General features: G+C 39.3%; 1 protein-coding gene across 8 annotated transcripts in view; it reads right to left on the bottom strand.

Annotated features, from left to right (window-relative positions):
- Klf12 (KLF transcription factor 12) overlaps window positions 1-17,474 on the bottom strand; it is a 409,277-nt gene that overhangs the window by 186,703 nt on the left and 205,100 nt on the right. The gene's annotated exons all lie outside the window — the stretch shown is intronic.

The following is a 17,474-nucleotide window of genomic DNA, read 5'->3' as shown; positions in this document are numbered from 1 at the left end:
CTGATCTAAAAGCTGCCATCATCTCTGAATCCAAGAGGCAAGAAATTCCAGTCAAACCAGAAGGGCAAATAGGTGATCTGTCCATTTTAACCATGTGACTCTGCAATGACTTTTCAACTTTTCATTCTATTTCTGTTTCCCCCAGCGTTTTTCCACTTAGAAAGCCAACCTTTACTATTCACTTCCCAGGGATACAAACGCTGTTTTCTGGGATGAGGTCCTGCAAGTTCTGGTACTACATGTCAGAGCCAGCTCAATACTGAGTGATAAATATGTTAATTTCTTTCTCTTTTATAATTCCACATAGATGATTTAAAAAAAAAAAAACCTGGTAGCTTTTATACTTTGTAATTCAGTGGATTGTTAGCATTGTAAAGCACTCAAAGCTATCATAAATACCTCAAGAAGTGAACCTTAACATTTTTTCCATGTATTAAATAATAGAAGCAATTTTGCTGGACTATCCCAATACCTCTTATAATATTTTTTTTAAAAATTAAAAAAATGAGATTAAAAGCCAAAATCACAGGGAAACTGTCAACAGGAAGCTGATAGCAAATCCTCTATAAGAACATTCTAACATTTCAGATTTCACAACACACATAGGCATATGTCCATGGGAACGGGTAACTGCGGTAACTAGTTTTAAAGGCCAGCTTGTCACAACTGGAATCACCTTGGAAGAGAGTATCAACTGAGGAGCTGTCGAGAGCAGGATGGCCTGTGTGTGTGCCCATACTAAATGTTAATTGATGTAGAAAGATCAAGTCCATCAATGGGTACCATTTCAGGGGCTGTGTAAGAAAGCCAGCTACGTCCTATGCAGGGGAATACAGGAGGGATGCATTTTTTCTCTCTGCTCTTGAGTGTGGCTGTGTTGTGAGCAGATCCTGGTTCCTGCTTTGGAGTCCCTCAAATGAAGGCCTGCATTGTGGATTTTAAGAGGAAAGTCAAGCTGTGTTTCTCTAAGCTGCTTTTGGTTACTGTGTTTTATCACAGCAACAGAAGCCAAACCAGAGTAGTAGGTTAGGAAACAGCATAATTAAATAATAAACACTGATCAAAAGACATTTTAAAGTTGCACATTCAGTGCTATGGAAGGACACAGTTTCAGATAGCTCAGAATGTGAGAATGCCTCTCAAGGTATTTCTATGCAAAGCAAGTTGCCTTACTCATCTAGAATGACCTAGAGAAAGACTGCTCTGGGCTTCTCTCCTGTGACATTTGAATACATTAGCACCGGGGCAAATGAAGGCCATTTCAGCATATTTTTATATTCTTACATTCAAAAACTGAACTACTTCTGCCTCAAAACCCAAACTTAGCAGAGATGCAATCTGTAAGAATTTGTGAAACGAGTTGAGGACAAATGAGCATTTTAAATAATTTTAACCAAAGGGCATAAGAAAGAAAACACTTGGTGGTCATTTTAACCAAAGTGAAGGTCTTAGAAAACTGCTCTCCCTCCTTCTTCCCTCAGCTGGAGTGCACCTGCCAACTGCAAGAGAGAAACGGATTGTTGTCCTATAATTTCTATTTCTAAAGACGTTTCTGCAGTTGTGGCAGAGATGCCTCAGTGTTCAAAAGCATTTCTTACTCTTGCAGAGGGCCTCGATTCAGTTCCTAGCACCCGACTCACTACGGTCTGTTCCTCAAGTTCCAAATCTCTTCTGCTCTCCAAAGGCACTGCACGCACATAGTACACAGACATACATGCCGGCCAAAATAGCCAGACACATAAAAATGAAAACAAATCTTCAAAACAAAGAATCCATGCAAATAATATGACGGCAACAGAAGACAGATGTGGAATGCATGTCTGAGGATCTCACAGCCACAGATAAACTCTGAAGCTTTGAAGCAATATATGGTATTTCTGGACTCAAGTCACAGAATACGTTTTATTTAAGATATTAAGATACCAGAATCAATAACAGCGTAAATATTCAGGTATCCACTAAATGAAACAAGTATATTCTGATACTTTAGGGCAAAAAATACACAAAACAAAACAACAAAAAATAAAACTTTAAACCCTACTCAGTTTACACAGGTTGATTGATTTCTGCTTGGATAGAATCCAATATTAGCTATTGAGTTTCCTTGACAAGGGATACAACCAGATGCATCCCTATGCCAGCTGCCAAAATGAAACGACATAAAAAAACTAGGATAGTTTTAGGGACAGTGAGAAGATGAAGTCTAAGTAACTCTCTTTAACAAGAAAACGGACTGAAAACCAGTTTCAGTGGCTGCACACAAATTTCCTATTCTTAATCCACACTTCAGTTACAATGAGGCATCACCTTGGTTACAACTGTGAAACAGAGGAGGATTAATTAACTATTTTTTAGCCACAACCTACTTTGAATTGTTCTCATCTCAAAAAATATTGGGGTTTTTTTTGTTTTGTTTTTTTGGTTTTTTCAATAACACTACCAAAAATGCTTGTAGAAATTCACACTTCTATTGGCAAGTCAAGTGTGTTCAGGCAGTGCACCTTGTTGGGAGCTTTGAAAGTCAGCATTGTGGGAAATTCTGCTTTTCTTCCACCCACTCCCTGCCCCTCCAAGATCATAATTTGAATTGGTGGTCGGTCATCTATCCATCCCTGACCTACACCTCTCTGTGCTTCTCCAATTAGCATGGGGTCAGAGCAAGGAGCACATCCGAGTCTCTTCTCTAATGACAAGGTAAACAAAATCCATGGGATCTAATTTAATTATGCATAGTGTGTGGATCTTCTCATTAGTGGGAGCTGACTGAATATCTGCAAGTCATCTGATCCGTTTATTCTCTCCCTCAGCGTCATGGCTTTAGAAGACATTCAATCAGTGGTATCGAGCGAATATTTACTATGTGCCAGCTATTGTCTTGTATAGATTTTTTTCAGATAAAGAAAAACACAATAATACGCTGTGTAATTCCATGCTGAAAGATAGGTGCTGAGTACTGAATTAAAAGAAAAAAAATTAATGAAGCTGGTAAAGGTCTGGAGTGCCAGAGCAGGCCTGGAAGTCAAAAAACTACTTCCTGTGGTCTTTATTTTTTACAGCTTCATACGTTTCTATAAGGCGTTTTCGTTGTTTATAAAATTTGTTCTCCTTTCCTGTTTCCTTGCTCTCTTGCTGGAAGTCTTCTCAGCCAGACCCTCTCCCCTTTGCATGTCTTTGTGGATGGCCCTCAACCAAGAGTTTCTTGTTTCAGTGAGTTCTTTAGTGCAGACAGGGCAACCCATCAGTGTCTACACCACTGAGAAAATGACACCCTTTCCCTCCAACAACTGCTATCTCCCACAGCCCTCCAGGCAGGGAAAGACCTCAGGGACAGCTTCCCTGGTGCAGACATGCTGAAGTGTTGAAAGCACATTCTTCTGCAGAGCTTGTGTAAATATGCTCACGAGAGTGAGAGGACTATTCTGTATAAGGAATAATGATTGGTGTTAGTCCTTCCCCATCCTCTGGTTGTAATAATCTTTCTGTGTCCTTCACAGTGTTCCTTGAGCCCTAGAGGGAGTAATAATGGCCCATTCAAAAGCACTTCCTCTCTCCACTATTACTTCTGTTCTGCATATACCAAATGGCTAGCTTCGTCCCCAGAAGTGAGACGGAACAGAGAGGGTGTTACCAGTACAGAATTCAGCCCCCCATTTTATAGAACCCAGAGAAATAGGACTGTATCAGAGGTTTGTAATCAGATGCTGTCATAGTTGAAGAGGGCTCAGCTGAATTTGGGAAGCCCATGGGCCTGGGACTGGAAAAATGTTTTGTTGTTGTTGTTGTTGTTGTTGTTGTTGTAGAAAAGAGGTGAGTCTTCCTGCAGCCATTTGCACCACGGAGCCTGGAGACTCCACAACCTTCTGTGCACAGCCCACCAGGAGAGAGTGATCTCCCAGCAGTGCTTTCACTTCTGAGCTCGAGGTGAGATCTCCACCTTCTTTCTGGAAGATGCCAGCTGGGAGCACACAGGGCCTAAAATCAGTGGAGCAGCTGGGATGGAAGTCTTCCTGCTGCCATTGGCACCAGGGAGCTGGAAGACTCCACAGCCTTCTTTGTACAGCCGGCCAGGAGAGAGCCATCTCCGAGCAGTGCTTTCACTTCTGAGCTCAGAGGAGTAAGAACACAGGCTTACAGGAGGAAGAAACTCCAGCCAGAGACAACAATACCAACTAGCACCAGAGAGAACCAGACGGTGAAAGGCAAGCACAAGAACCGTACCAACAGAAACCAAGGCCTCATGGCAATATCAGAACCCAGTTCTCCCACCACAGCAAGTCCCAGATGCCCCAACACACTGGAAATGCAAGAGTTGGATTTAAAATAGTATCTCATGATGCTGATAGATGGCTTCAAGAAAGACTTAAATAGCTCCCTTAGAGAAATACAGGAGATCATGGGTGAACAGGCAGAAGCCCTTAAAGAAGAAACACAAAAATCCCTTAAAGAATTACAGGAAAACACAAACAATCAAGTGAAGGAACTGAACAAAACCATCCAGGATCCAAAAGTGGAAGTAGAAACAATAAAGAAATCACAAAGTGAGACATCTCTGGAGATAGAAAACCTTGGAAGGAATTCAGGAGTCATAGATGCAAGCATCAACAACAAAATACAAGAGATAGAAGAAAGAACCTCAGGTGCTGAAGATACCATAGAAAAAATTGACTCAACAGTCAAGGAAAATGAAAAATGCATAAAGCTGGTAACCCAAAACATCCAGGAACTCCAGGACACAATGAGAAGACCAAACCTAAGGATTATAGGTATAGATGAGAGCGAAGATTTCCAACTTAAAGGGCCAGTGGATATCTTCAACAAAATTATAGAAAACTTCCCCAACCTAGAGAAAAAGATGCCCATGAACATACAAGAAGCCTTCAGAACTCCAACCAAACTGGACTAGAACATAAACTCCTCCCCGCACATAATAATCAAAACACCAAATTCACTAAAGAAAGAATATTAAAATCAGTAAGGAAAAAAAGAAACTTATAAAGGTAGACCTATCAGAATTACACCAGACTTCTCACCAGAGACGATAAAAGCTAGAAGATCCTGGGCAGAGCTCATACAGACCCTAAGACACAAATGCCAGCCCAGGCTACTATACCCAGCAAAACTCTCAATCATCATATATGGAGAAACCAAGATATTTCATGATAAAACCAAATTTACACAATATCTGTCCACAAATCCAGCCCTACAAAGGATAATAGATGGAAAATGTCAACAAGGAGGGAAACTACACCCTAGAAAAAGCAAGAAGGCAATCTTCTTCAAACAAACCCAAAAGAAGTTACCCACACAAACAGATAAATAACATCAAAAATAACAGGATGCAACAATCACTATTCCTTAATATCTCTTAACAACAATGGACTCAACCCCCAATAAAAAGACATAGACTAACAGAAATATTTCTCATGTAAATCTTCAATTTTATCAGAAAATATTTGTAATTCCCCTTTTAATTAATTTAGTAATGTTTTTTATGTCTACCATTTTATCTGCATTATTTTTCATAATTTCAATTTTAATGTCTTTCTATATATTTCTTCTATTTTATCAGAAATGTTTTCAATGTAAATTTTTTTAATCACAAATGTTTCTAATTCCACCTTCAATAAATTTAGAAAGACTTTTCATATCTACCATTTTATAGGTAATATATTCCAAGAAATAGTCAATTTTAATGTGTTTTTCTATATATTTCTTGAATTTTATCAGAAATATTTCCATGTAAATCTTCAATTTAATCTGAAAAGGTTTATAATTCCACCTTCAATAAACTTAGAATTATCTTTATGCCTATCATGTTATCTGTATAATCTCCATGGTGATCTTTAATTTTAACATGTTTTCCTCTCTGTTTCTTCAATTTTAACACAAATATTTTCCATGTAAATCTCCAAGTTTATCAGAAAATGTTTATAATTCCACTTTTAATCAACTTAGGAATACTTTTATGCCTACCATTATTACATCTATATAAAATTCTCCATGATAATCTTCAATTCTAACATGTTTAAAATTTTTAACACCTAAAATTTTTCTATAATTTTATCAGAAATATTTTCCATGTAAATCTTCAGTTCTATCATAGAATGTTTCTATTTCATATTTCAATTAATTCAGCAATGTTTTACATGTCTACCACTTTACTCTTTAATTTTCCATGAAAATTGTCAATTTTAACGTGTGTTTCTATGTATCTCTTCTATTTTATCTGAAATATTTTCCATGTAAATCTTTAATTTTATCATAAAGTGTTTTTACTTCCTTTTTCAAAAAAGAAAAAAGAAAAAAGGAAAAGAAAGGAAGCAAAGAAAGTATAATGCAGAGACACCTAGAAATAAGGAATGCTTTAGCATTTCAAAATTGACAGTCTACAAAACCATTTTCAAAATGTCTCCAAACCAAGTGTGCACCTGTGCTCACAGACCAGCACACACATTTTCATGCACAGGGAGGGTCACATTTGCAAGCCAGTGATGTGTGGACAGGAAGATACGGAGAGCCTAATCTCTACAGCCTACCACGATGTAAGAGTCACTGACTACTCAATATTAACAACTATTTTATTCCTTGAAAATTTATCTTAGGTGACTCAAAATCATTTCCCACCAGAAATGTCATTGTACTTTCAATTTAATTATTCTTGAAGCATATTCTATTTTCTTTAGCATTCTGGTCTTACTTGGGCATTTTAACTTCCTTCTTCCCAGTCTGAGGTCCTGAAAAATTCTCTCAAAGTAGAATTTTTATTTAATTTCATCTAGTGTTCTCCCTTTCTTTGTGTGTATGAGTATGTATATGTGTTTGTGTGTGAGTGAGTGTGTGTCTGAGTATGTGTATAAATATGTATGAGTGTGTATGTCTGCTCTTCACATTGTGGATGGGGTGTGCATTGGTAGATGCTAGACATTGAGTCTCTTCTATCATGATCTATTTATTTTACTTTGTATATGTATATAATATATGTCTCTCTCTCTCTCATACACACACACACACACACACACACACACACACACACACACTGTTGCTGGTTTCATATTGATCCCAGAGCTCAGCTATGGAATTGCTTTTCTCTGCCCCATCACAAGATCACAGGTAGGTACTATTGTATTCAGCTTTTTATGTGAATGCAAGGATGTGAACTCAGAAACAACAAGTGCTGTATACAACAGAACCACACCACAGCCCCCAACCTCTCTAGCATTTTGGGCTTATATTTCTTGCCCATCAAGAAAATCATTTAAAAATAAAATTAGAAAAAAAATCACTCTTGTGAGTGGTTTTTTTTTTTAATGTAACTTTTTAGGTTTTTGTCTTTTACTTTTCATTATGTATATTGATTCCTAAAAATACTCTTTGTGATATTAGTAAATTTTTGTAAAAATTTTTAAAGGAATGACTATTAAATGTTATCAAATTTATTTAGAGAGTAAGCAATAGATTTTTTTCATTCTTCTATATCCTTTCCTTCTAGAAGCATCTACACACACACAAACTTATACTACAGCTGCCAACACAAGTCTTTCTTTGCTCTGTAGACAAGCGCCCTTCCCACCATCCTTTATGAACTACACAATTGCTGTCAGGGATGACTCTGAGTCTCCTCATATTTCTTGTATGGTTTCATCCCAGGGAAGAGGGCTTGAACAGTTGCTTCCAGTGGTGCCCAGTCCTTGCTTTTGCTCAGGTTCCCCTTTTATGGAGTTGTTCTAGGTGTCTCACGCGACTGAAAATCTCACCTCTGCATAATAATACAAGTGTCTTACAGCTTCATGAGACCCCAGAGTGCTGAAAAGATTGGACAACATTCGTTCTTGTGACACACAGAAAACAAATCACTAAAACCCAGAGAGTTGAGTGATTTTTTTTCCAGTGCCACGCTGGAAGTATGAGGCAGTCGGGAGACCAGACTAATTCTAATCACCAGATGATATTCTTCATATATCGAGACGCTCATCTTACGTGCTTGGTTTATAGGATGGGGATTTTCTCTTGGGAATTTATATTTAAACCCTGAAACATTAGAAAAGGAAAGTAGGTGCTTTGATCTCTGCCAGCTGTCCCAGTGACTTCAGTGTGGGTGGGAAGATGGCTGACACGGAAGAGAAAGGTCACAGCCTGAATTAGGAGCCATGTGTCGCATCAGGAGTGGATGGCAGTAGACGTAGCTCATGGTGGGAGGAATGAGAGACAAGGAACAATGGAAGTGTGACCCAACTAGAGTGGAGGGAGGAGGGAGGAGGCACAGTGATGTTGGATTATCAAGGTCTCCAGTCCTACATCAAAGTTTCAGCCAATATGAGACAGACAACCAGAAATGCTATGTTCTATAGTTTAACAACAGAAAGAAGCTGCCCCACAAGCAGAGTAAGTAGTGCTTCAGTCTCCTAAGTGGAAGGAATCCAAAGCATACAGCAGAATACAAGGTTCTAAAGAATCAAGTCTTGAGCCCACTTGACAAGTGTGCTTTGTAGACCCATGAAGAAATGAGTATTCTATTGATTTGCTACAAGACAAGCCACCTCCTTTAAGCTCACTCTCACAAAACGTTAAGTTCCATTAATTTCCAAGTCAGTAATTTTAAATCTTCCTTGAAGTAACTATTTCTGAGGAAATCAAATTATCATACTGAGAGCTGCATTATTTTATTTTCCCAAAATCAATGAAAATGTGAAGGAAGAAAACTGGTGCCTTCTAAGAGTCTCGCATGGGCCAGAGAATACACGAAGAATGACTGGTGGATGCCTCACACCAAGTTAGGCAACCCCCAAATTTTCATCAAAACTTCTGTGAAACTGGGCCAATTTCACCTTACCCTATGTGTGGGGATGATATTTATATGCACAGTGTGAAGATGCGACCTTCTCCTTCCTTGTCTGCCCAAGGTACCTTCTAGTTGGTTAAAATAAAAGCTCTATATACCATAGCAAAAAGTAATAGAGGGCAAAACATTGGCAGAGAGAGAGAGAGAGAGAGAGAGAGAGAGAGAGAGAGAGAGAGAGAGAGTAGTGCTCAGGAAGATTGACCACCCAGATTTGGAGAAAGTCCCACTATGAAATTGAGGAGAGGTAACAAACCAGCAACACGGCAGAATTTAGAATCTTATAAATGGGGTGATTAAATTATGAGCTAGTGGGAAACAGTGCCTCACTAGAAGACCAACAGCATTTACTAATAAATATTGTCTCTCAGTTATTATTTGGAAACAAAGGTGGGAGTAGGAACACACAAATGGTTACTTCTGTACACCAGAGCTCAATGCAAATGTTATTGGAATGTCACAGGCTGGGGCTGAGAAGAGTCCCTTCTCCCCTCTGAGAAGAGCCTTCATCTTCACCTAACCCACCTCATCCTGGAGGCAGCTTAATGTCCAGGTGTCTAGGAGAACCAATCTGAACCACAGTGCTCATTTTAAGAGTTAGCAATTTTCTAAACACTGTTAACTTCCTCTAAAACCTATACTGTTTTTTTCACTGATAGTCATTTAATTCATACATGTGGTTTCTAAATGATTTCCCCTCCTTCCATGTTGAGATACAATGGCTTATTTTGAGTTTCCATCAGGAAACTATCTGGACTTTCGAAAACTTAGTTTTGTGTTTTATTATTTTAAAATTCAAAATTCACAGAAGTTATTTTATTCTTTTCATATCACATATCTGTTCTCAAAAAGCAATGGTACCACCCTGAATATTACCAAAATAATTTAAATCAATGTAAGTTACATTTCCATACATTTACACTTACACTCTCAATTTGATTCCTGTGGCAAAGACGACCTCTTCCCTTCTGAGAGATGGTAAAAAGAGGGAATACACCAAGATCAGTCTTTGTGATGGGAAAAGGACATGTATCAAAAGAAGGCTGAGACTCTTGATTTTGCTGATCCAAAGACCACATCACATCAACATGACCAGGGATCTCTTATTATTCAAATGAGCTAACCAACCACATTGCAATAAATTCAGCTTTCTAAATGCCACAATATGCCATTGAAGGCCATATGTTTAAAATGCTTACTTAGCATCGCTTGGTCTACATCCTCACTTACATGAATCTATCCAGCATTTACATCGTCCACATACAATTTTCCAGAGCCCTCTCTGCCGGTGTACAGCATCAACAAACTTCCTAGCATCCCTGGTCATACAAACATGTGCCTCATACACGGCTTCTCCCTGACCTACAACCTCAGTCCTCAAATGCTAGTGATGTCATGTCCCAAACCACTCTTCAGTTTACCCTTCTGAGCATACTGCACATCTTTATTGATGTCACCCTGGGATTTCTGCAACAAATTAAGTAATTTCCCATGCTGTTCTTTCTTGCTATTTCATTCTGAAATCTTCCAACCTAGCAGCAGTCTTGAGTCTCAGTAGCTCTCAGATTCAATCCAGATAAGGGCCTAGCTCTCCCCTGGGTTTGTTTGTTTGTTTTTGTATTGTTCCTAAACCCAGCAAGACCATGTCTATGAGCCCCTACCTTGTTCTGCTCCACCCACACTGGACTTTTCAGTTTGTGCAGGTTCCCTGGTCTCCCTTCTGGGGAGAACACGGAGCATCCTTATTCCCTTTGCCTAGCCAGCTCTCTTTCTCCCCCATACATTTATGAAGACTTCACTTCCCCCAGAACAGATGAACAGATGACCTGATCTCTTTAAACTGGTGTGTGAGTGAGTGTGTGTGTGTGTGTGTGTGTGTTCTTCCCATGAAAGTATTTACCTTCCACATAGTAAAGTAAGCTCTAGTTGTAAAAACAGATGATAAATCTGAATCATAGGATTTGTACTTGAAAATACCCCAGTGACAGCCTGAGCTAATCTCTCTGCCCCTTTCTATTATCTATGCCTGGTAGAAAAGAAACTACCAGTGCATTCTGGGAGTAAAGTTTCCTATGTGTAAAAAGGGGCCATGAGCTTAATCTTTATTTTCTTTTTTCCTCGCCTTCCATCTTGCTCTTTCTGCCTTCTACACCTCTCTTCCAGAGGAAATCTCATCAGAGGGCTCTTAGACAATGTTTTCCATTGTGTTAGAGACAGTCACTGTCTTTGCTATGGTTTCAATTGCTGTGGCAAAACACCATCAGCAAAAGAAACTTGGGGAAGAAAAAGTTTTATTTCATCTTGCACTCAAACATTACAATTTATCATCTAAGGAAGTCAGGTAGGTCAGCAACCCAAGGCAGGAACCTAGAGGCAAGCACAATGCTAACTGGCTTGCTCCTTAGGGCTTGATCAGCCTGCTTTTGTTGTACTATTCAGAGACACAAGACCAAAAGTGGCCTCACTTTCAATGGGCTGGGCCCTTCCACATCAATCATTTATCAAGTATATTCTCCATAGCCTTGTCCACAAGCTGATCGTCCCTCCTCTAAGATGATTCTAGATTTTTAGGAAGTTGATATAAATACTAGCCAATTGTCCATTTCCTCCAGATTCTCCAGTTGTGTTCAGTATAGGGAAATGCAAATCAAAACAACCCTGAGATTTCACCTTACACCAGTCAGAATGGCTAAGATTAAAAACTCAGGAGACAGCAGGTGTTGGTGAGGATATGGAGAAAGAGGAACACTCCTCCACTGTTGGTGGGGTTGCAAATTGGTACAGCTACTCTGGAAATCAGTCTGGCGGTTCCTCCGAAAACTGGGCACCTCACTTCCGAAAGATCCTGCTATACCACTCCTGGGCATATACCCAGAGGATTCCCTAGCATGTAATAAGGATATATGCTCCATTATGTTCATAGCAGCCCTATTTATAATAGCCAGAAGCTGGAATGAACCCAGGTATCCCTCAACAGAAGAATGGATGCAAAAAATGTGTTATATATACACAATGGAGTACTATTCAGTCATTAGAAACAATGAATTCATGAAATTCTTAGGCAAATGGATGGAGCTGGAGAACCTCATACTAAGTGAGGTAACCCAGTCTCAAAAGATCAATCATGGTATGCACTCACTAATAAGCGGACATTAGCCTGGAAAACTGGAATACCCAAAACATAATCCACACATCAAATGAGGTACAAGAAGAATGGAGGAGTTCTGGATTGACTCAGTGTAGCAGTATAGGGCAAAACCAAAACAGGGAAGTGGGAAGGGGTGGGTGGGAGAACAGGGGGAGGGAAGGGGCTTATGTGACTTTTGGGGAGTGGGGAACCAAAAAAGGGGAAATCATTTGAAATATAAATAAAAATACATCGAATAAAATAAAAATACATCGGAAAAAAAATAAATACTAGCCAAGGCAGCCACTAAAGCAAAGGCACCAACAACAACCCTAATGTCGTAGGTAAGTCACCTGCCTGAAGGGGGCAGATCTGGTCAGGTGTTTATTCTAAACAAGTAAACAGATGGCCATCACTAGACTCTATCACAAACAAAAAATATTGAAAAGAAAGGACTTAGCCAAACATTGACTTTCAGTCCTTCAGGTTGATTATCCTTCTATCATGTGAAGGGTGACAAAAGAAGTTAGAGAGGGGTGAAGAGTGTGGCACAGCCCCTTCCACCTTATATTATGAAGACTTGATAATGCTCTGGATTAGGGCCAATATAGAAGGAAGATTGACTTCCCCTTTACAAGACAGATGCCTTAGAAAAAGGACCCCAGATGTGATGTGACAGTAACACTCCAGGGAGATGAGTGAAAAAGTGGTACCCCAGCCCCAGATTCCCCCAAGAAGTCCACTGTAGGGACATGCTGTCCAGACAGGGAGATGGAGACAGGGCCATGTCTGACTGAGAGCAAGCACAGCTGCCAGGTTGTGATAAGTTCATTAAGAAAGTAGAGTCAGAGGTGACATCATCTATATGGACCTGACATCACTGGACCACACAGGCAAAAAATTAGAGCAAGACAATCAGTTACAATGCGATGCCCAATACTGCCTTTTCCTGTCCCTACATGTACAAACATTAAAAAGAGGAAAAGAAAAACCGCCCAAGTTCTTCCTCCCACAGCCTTCTACAACAGACTCCACAGTGTTGACAGAAAATCTAGGGAGGGCATTCTTCCTCAGAGCTATTTGGGAAGCTAAGAAAGCTTACACATGGGCTGAATGTAAGGAGACTGACATATGAAATCAACCCTGAAACTTCACTTTTTCCTGCTAGGAATCAGAAGTCACTTATAAGTTAGCGAAATTATTTGAGAAGTTATAGATGGGAATGGGAGTTTAGTGAAGTCAAAGAATTTATTAAATCATAACTTTAACTAATTGAACTTGCCCAATTAGTTGATTAGAGATGGTTAGTGTAAGATGTTCAGGCCACACATGAAAATAAAACTATCTAAACAATACAACAGCTTCCTAGAGCAGAGCTGGCACACACTTAGGCCCTCATACAGAAAGAAAACTTCATTCACGCTACTCTGTGATGCACAGTGTGAAACCATTCTGTTCACCACTCCTGTTCCAGTTAAGTGTGATTAATCGGTAGCTCCAATAACTACCCGAAGAAGTGGCTGCAAAGAACACATCCTAAACCTTTAAGATTTTTCAATCTAATGGATGGCAGCCCAATTCTAACCTTCAGTAGAACGCATTCATCCTACATTGCTTGTGTTAATGGAATGATTATATGGTTTCCAAATAAGGAGTTTTCCATAACAGTATCGCTTGTGAGAATTCTCACTATGTGCTCAGAACACTGCGTGTGAAACAGTTTCTAAGTGCTGATAATTAATTATATAGTAAAAAATATTAGGCTTGTGCAGCATAGCAATTAAGTCATATTTTTTAAAGGTAGATGTAATGATTTTGCTTCTCAAATCACTCAAATGTCTACATGTTATTCCTTTAGTGATGAGACTATACTGGCTTATTAGATGTGCTTCTTATGACTGTTAATTTAAGGAACAAAATACCCATAAACATTTCAATTGGGATGAGATTTCTGTTGGCCCATTCACCTTAAATTTGACCCAAGTGCAAGCTAAAAAAATATTGGAAGTTCTACATTCTAGCTATAAAAGGAAAGATAAGTCAAAGGCCTTCTGCTTGGAAAACACTCCAGCAGTGACAACCTGATTAATTCACAGGCTGTCTGAAGTGCCCTTTCCCCTAAAGAAAATCACAGAGGTCTCTCACAGTGTTCATGAATATACGATAAAATCACAGCAGACCGATGACTCTCAGTGTGTTTCTGTGTTGTTGTTTATGTTACCTGGTTAGTGCCATCCACATTCAGTAAATACCCTATACTTAGTCATAGCTTCACCTATGGAGATGAGAATGGGCTGAGGTTCTTAATATTCTTTGGAAATTTATTTCAGGGCTGTGCTAAAGAAATTAGTCAGAGAGTATCAGCCAGGCAGTCCACCTACATTCGACCACCTTTCCCTACCTAATGATAATTATAGGCTGTGGAACAGGCAGCCTCTAATAAATACCATCACCCTTAGAAGACAAAGATCTGTAGGGGCCTCTCTGTTGCCATGGAAATATCTTCAGGCCACCTTGTCCTCAATACTAAACATCACCTTCCTGTTAACATGCTGAGAAAGATGGGGGAGGGGCATATGTTTGCCCAAATTACAGGATAATTCACTCAATCCTTATGGCTATAAATACCATGTTGCCCACAGTTCTAGAACAGTCTCCACATTGGAAATCATGAGTCTCAATGACACTGGCTTCTTACTAATCGGCTCCTGCTTCCCTGGTTTTTATGTGACACTGGATCCACTTTACCCCCTGCCAATGAAGTAGAGAAATAAAGAATAGCAAACAAGTGGCCATATTGCCTTACTCACTTCCAAGCTCTGGGATCTATGGCTTAATAAAATGCTGGTGTGGTTCACAGATGTAAGAGAGGGAAACAGGTCTCCTTTGGTCAACCCAACATGAACAGAGTTTTAACAACCATTCATTGGTTCGTGGTGGGAAAAGGGCTTATGATAATGTGAAAGGAATTTCCCAAGGCATTTAGTGGTTAAAAATGCCCCTTGGGGGGTGGGGAATGCCCCTTCAGACCTCACAGACACTGACAGTAGCATAGTCAAAGCATCAGCACAAAGATCTATTGCAAGCTCAAGCCAGACAAAATCCCACAATGGAGGATGGGGGACAAACATGAGTTCCTACCCTTGGCTAAGGAGTTATTGACACTTGATTGTTTCTGGAAGAAGGAAAGCCAGTTTTCTTCAATGGAATGGTGCATGATATTTCTAACAGAGCCTAGAGCAGGCCCCAATGTCTAAGGAAGAGATAATGACATAGGGGGTGGGGGTGGGGTGAGTGGGTGGGGGAAGGAGTGGGGAAGATATGGAAAGAGCTGGGAGAGGGAAAATGAATTTGATTAAAATATATTGTATGGAATTCTCAACGCATAAATAAAAATGGTATTTTAAAATACAGAAGTTCATTTAATACAGTTGCAAATACTTTCAGGAGACAGCAAATATAGTTTGGGATTGCAGGTACCAAATACAACTTGGCCATATATAAAATACTGACAATTTACATGAAATTGTATACTTTACATGTGCTTCTTTTTAAGGGCTACTCAAACTAAAACCAGCTAGCTGTAAATAATCATTTAAAAAGTAGAATAATGGAAGGATAGCTACTCAGACTTTCATTATCCCAAATTGCTTATGGCGTGTAGAGAAAACACAAATTGGAGAAGAACAGAGAGGATGTGAGGGAAAATTTCTGACAGAGGATAGGAACCCGGAAAGTGTGCCATGCTCTGCTCTTCAAGGGAGGCCTCAGGTTTCAGGTTACCTTACCTACCCACTGTGCTTCAAGCAAACTCCCAGGTTTTCCAACAGGCACTTCAGATAGAGTCTCCCAATTACTTCTAAAATACTACCTTGGGAGGAGATGCCATTGGCTGCTTTTTTCGCAGCTGACACCAAGCTTAGGAAGATGAAGTGACTCCATCAGCTGTACAAATGAGCTTTTTGGGAGTTCATGACAGAGTTACTTCAGGCCTTCATTACAGCACCAGTTTGGGTATTCATTATAGCATTACTTGAGGTCTTCATTAGTCTAATGGGCACACTTACCGAGAACACTCTAAAGTGTCCTCTGGACTAACAGTGAGTCAACTTCCTACCACAGAGGAATCAATCATTGTTAATCAGGAATCTAAAACATGGCTTCCTTCTTCTTTTCCAATGCTGCTCTTAAACACACTTCTTAAAGTGCCAAAGCTCCCTCTTTGAATGAAGTGGTTATAAAGACTGAGATGACATTCCGTGACATGAGGTAGCATGTATTAGCTTCTGTGGAGTAAAGAAAAACACAGAGAAATCTAAAGATAGGTCTTGTCTCACAACATGATACTGTTTTGTGTTTCCAACACCACTTTTTGGGGGGATGCACCCCTCTGAACCTTGTTTGTTTATCCTGACAGCAAACTGCAGCTTCATACTGATCCTCTGTTAACTATACCACTACCAAACAGTACTTTTTTTTCTTAATAAAAAAATTTGACCCTAAAATCATGACATACTTTTTCAGCTGTGCTATGGGTTTTTAAGTAGCAGAGTCTAAAAGTCTCTCATTTGGCTGCTGCCTGACTGACACATCAGTTTTAAAAACTATAGCATAAATTTAGGAGCCACTATCTGGGTGTGGTATCTGTGTATGCCAGCACATGCTGAGGTATGAAGTATCTACACCTCAAGAGATGAGCCATAAACACTAAAGTTTTCCACATAAGTCTAATCTCTTATTAATCACAACATTCCACAAATACATAAGCCAGTAAGTTGAATGGTACCATATTTAAAAACTGGATAGCACTCTAGCCTGCCTTGAAAGATGCATTGGCATTCAGCAGAAGAGGGGTGCCTCCTGAAGTGAACTTGAAACTTTATTCAAATACCGTCACAAATTTCTCAAAGGGGTCAAGTTTAACACTGGGAAGTGGGAAAAGTTAATGCACCAGAAGCTTCAAACTTTCCCACCATTCTTGGGCTTAATGTTTGGAGGAGAAATCTACTTGTGAATATAGTAGCAGCTACCATGGTCAAACATTCTCCATGTCAATTGCAACATGGGCAATGTATAAGTATGAAAGCAAACAAAAAACTACTACAAAAGCAGATGAAATAGATAAAAAGTAACCAATCAGAACCATCCAGCACAGCCATTAGACAAAACATGACACATATTTGAAGGGGAAGGGTGATAATTATTGTTATGAAAGTTCACTGATAGTCTTGCACCTCATACCTCAATAAATTGCTTTCTGGAATTTTAGGTTGATTTACATAAAATCATATCCTCCCAGATTGCTAAAATTCATTTTACTTGGACTGTTTTTAATCTAGAGTAAATGGAATCTTCACTATCGAAGACAGCATAATGCACTTGTTTCCAGAAAGGGGAGTTCTGTATTTTTTTGTTAAGCTGACTCAGTTTATACAACTTTTCTTCTATAAGTTCATGGTTTAAAAAAAAAGTATACCCCAAAAGAACAAAGAATATAAAATCAGAAATCCT

This window comes from Apodemus sylvaticus, chromosome 8, assembly GCF_947179515.1.
Source record: "Apodemus sylvaticus chromosome 8, mApoSyl1.1, whole genome shotgun sequence".
In the NCBI taxonomy this organism is placed as follows: domain Eukaryota; kingdom Metazoa; phylum Chordata; class Mammalia; order Rodentia; family Muridae; genus Apodemus; species Apodemus sylvaticus.
This window is presented reverse-complemented; position numbering and strand designations above follow the sequence as displayed.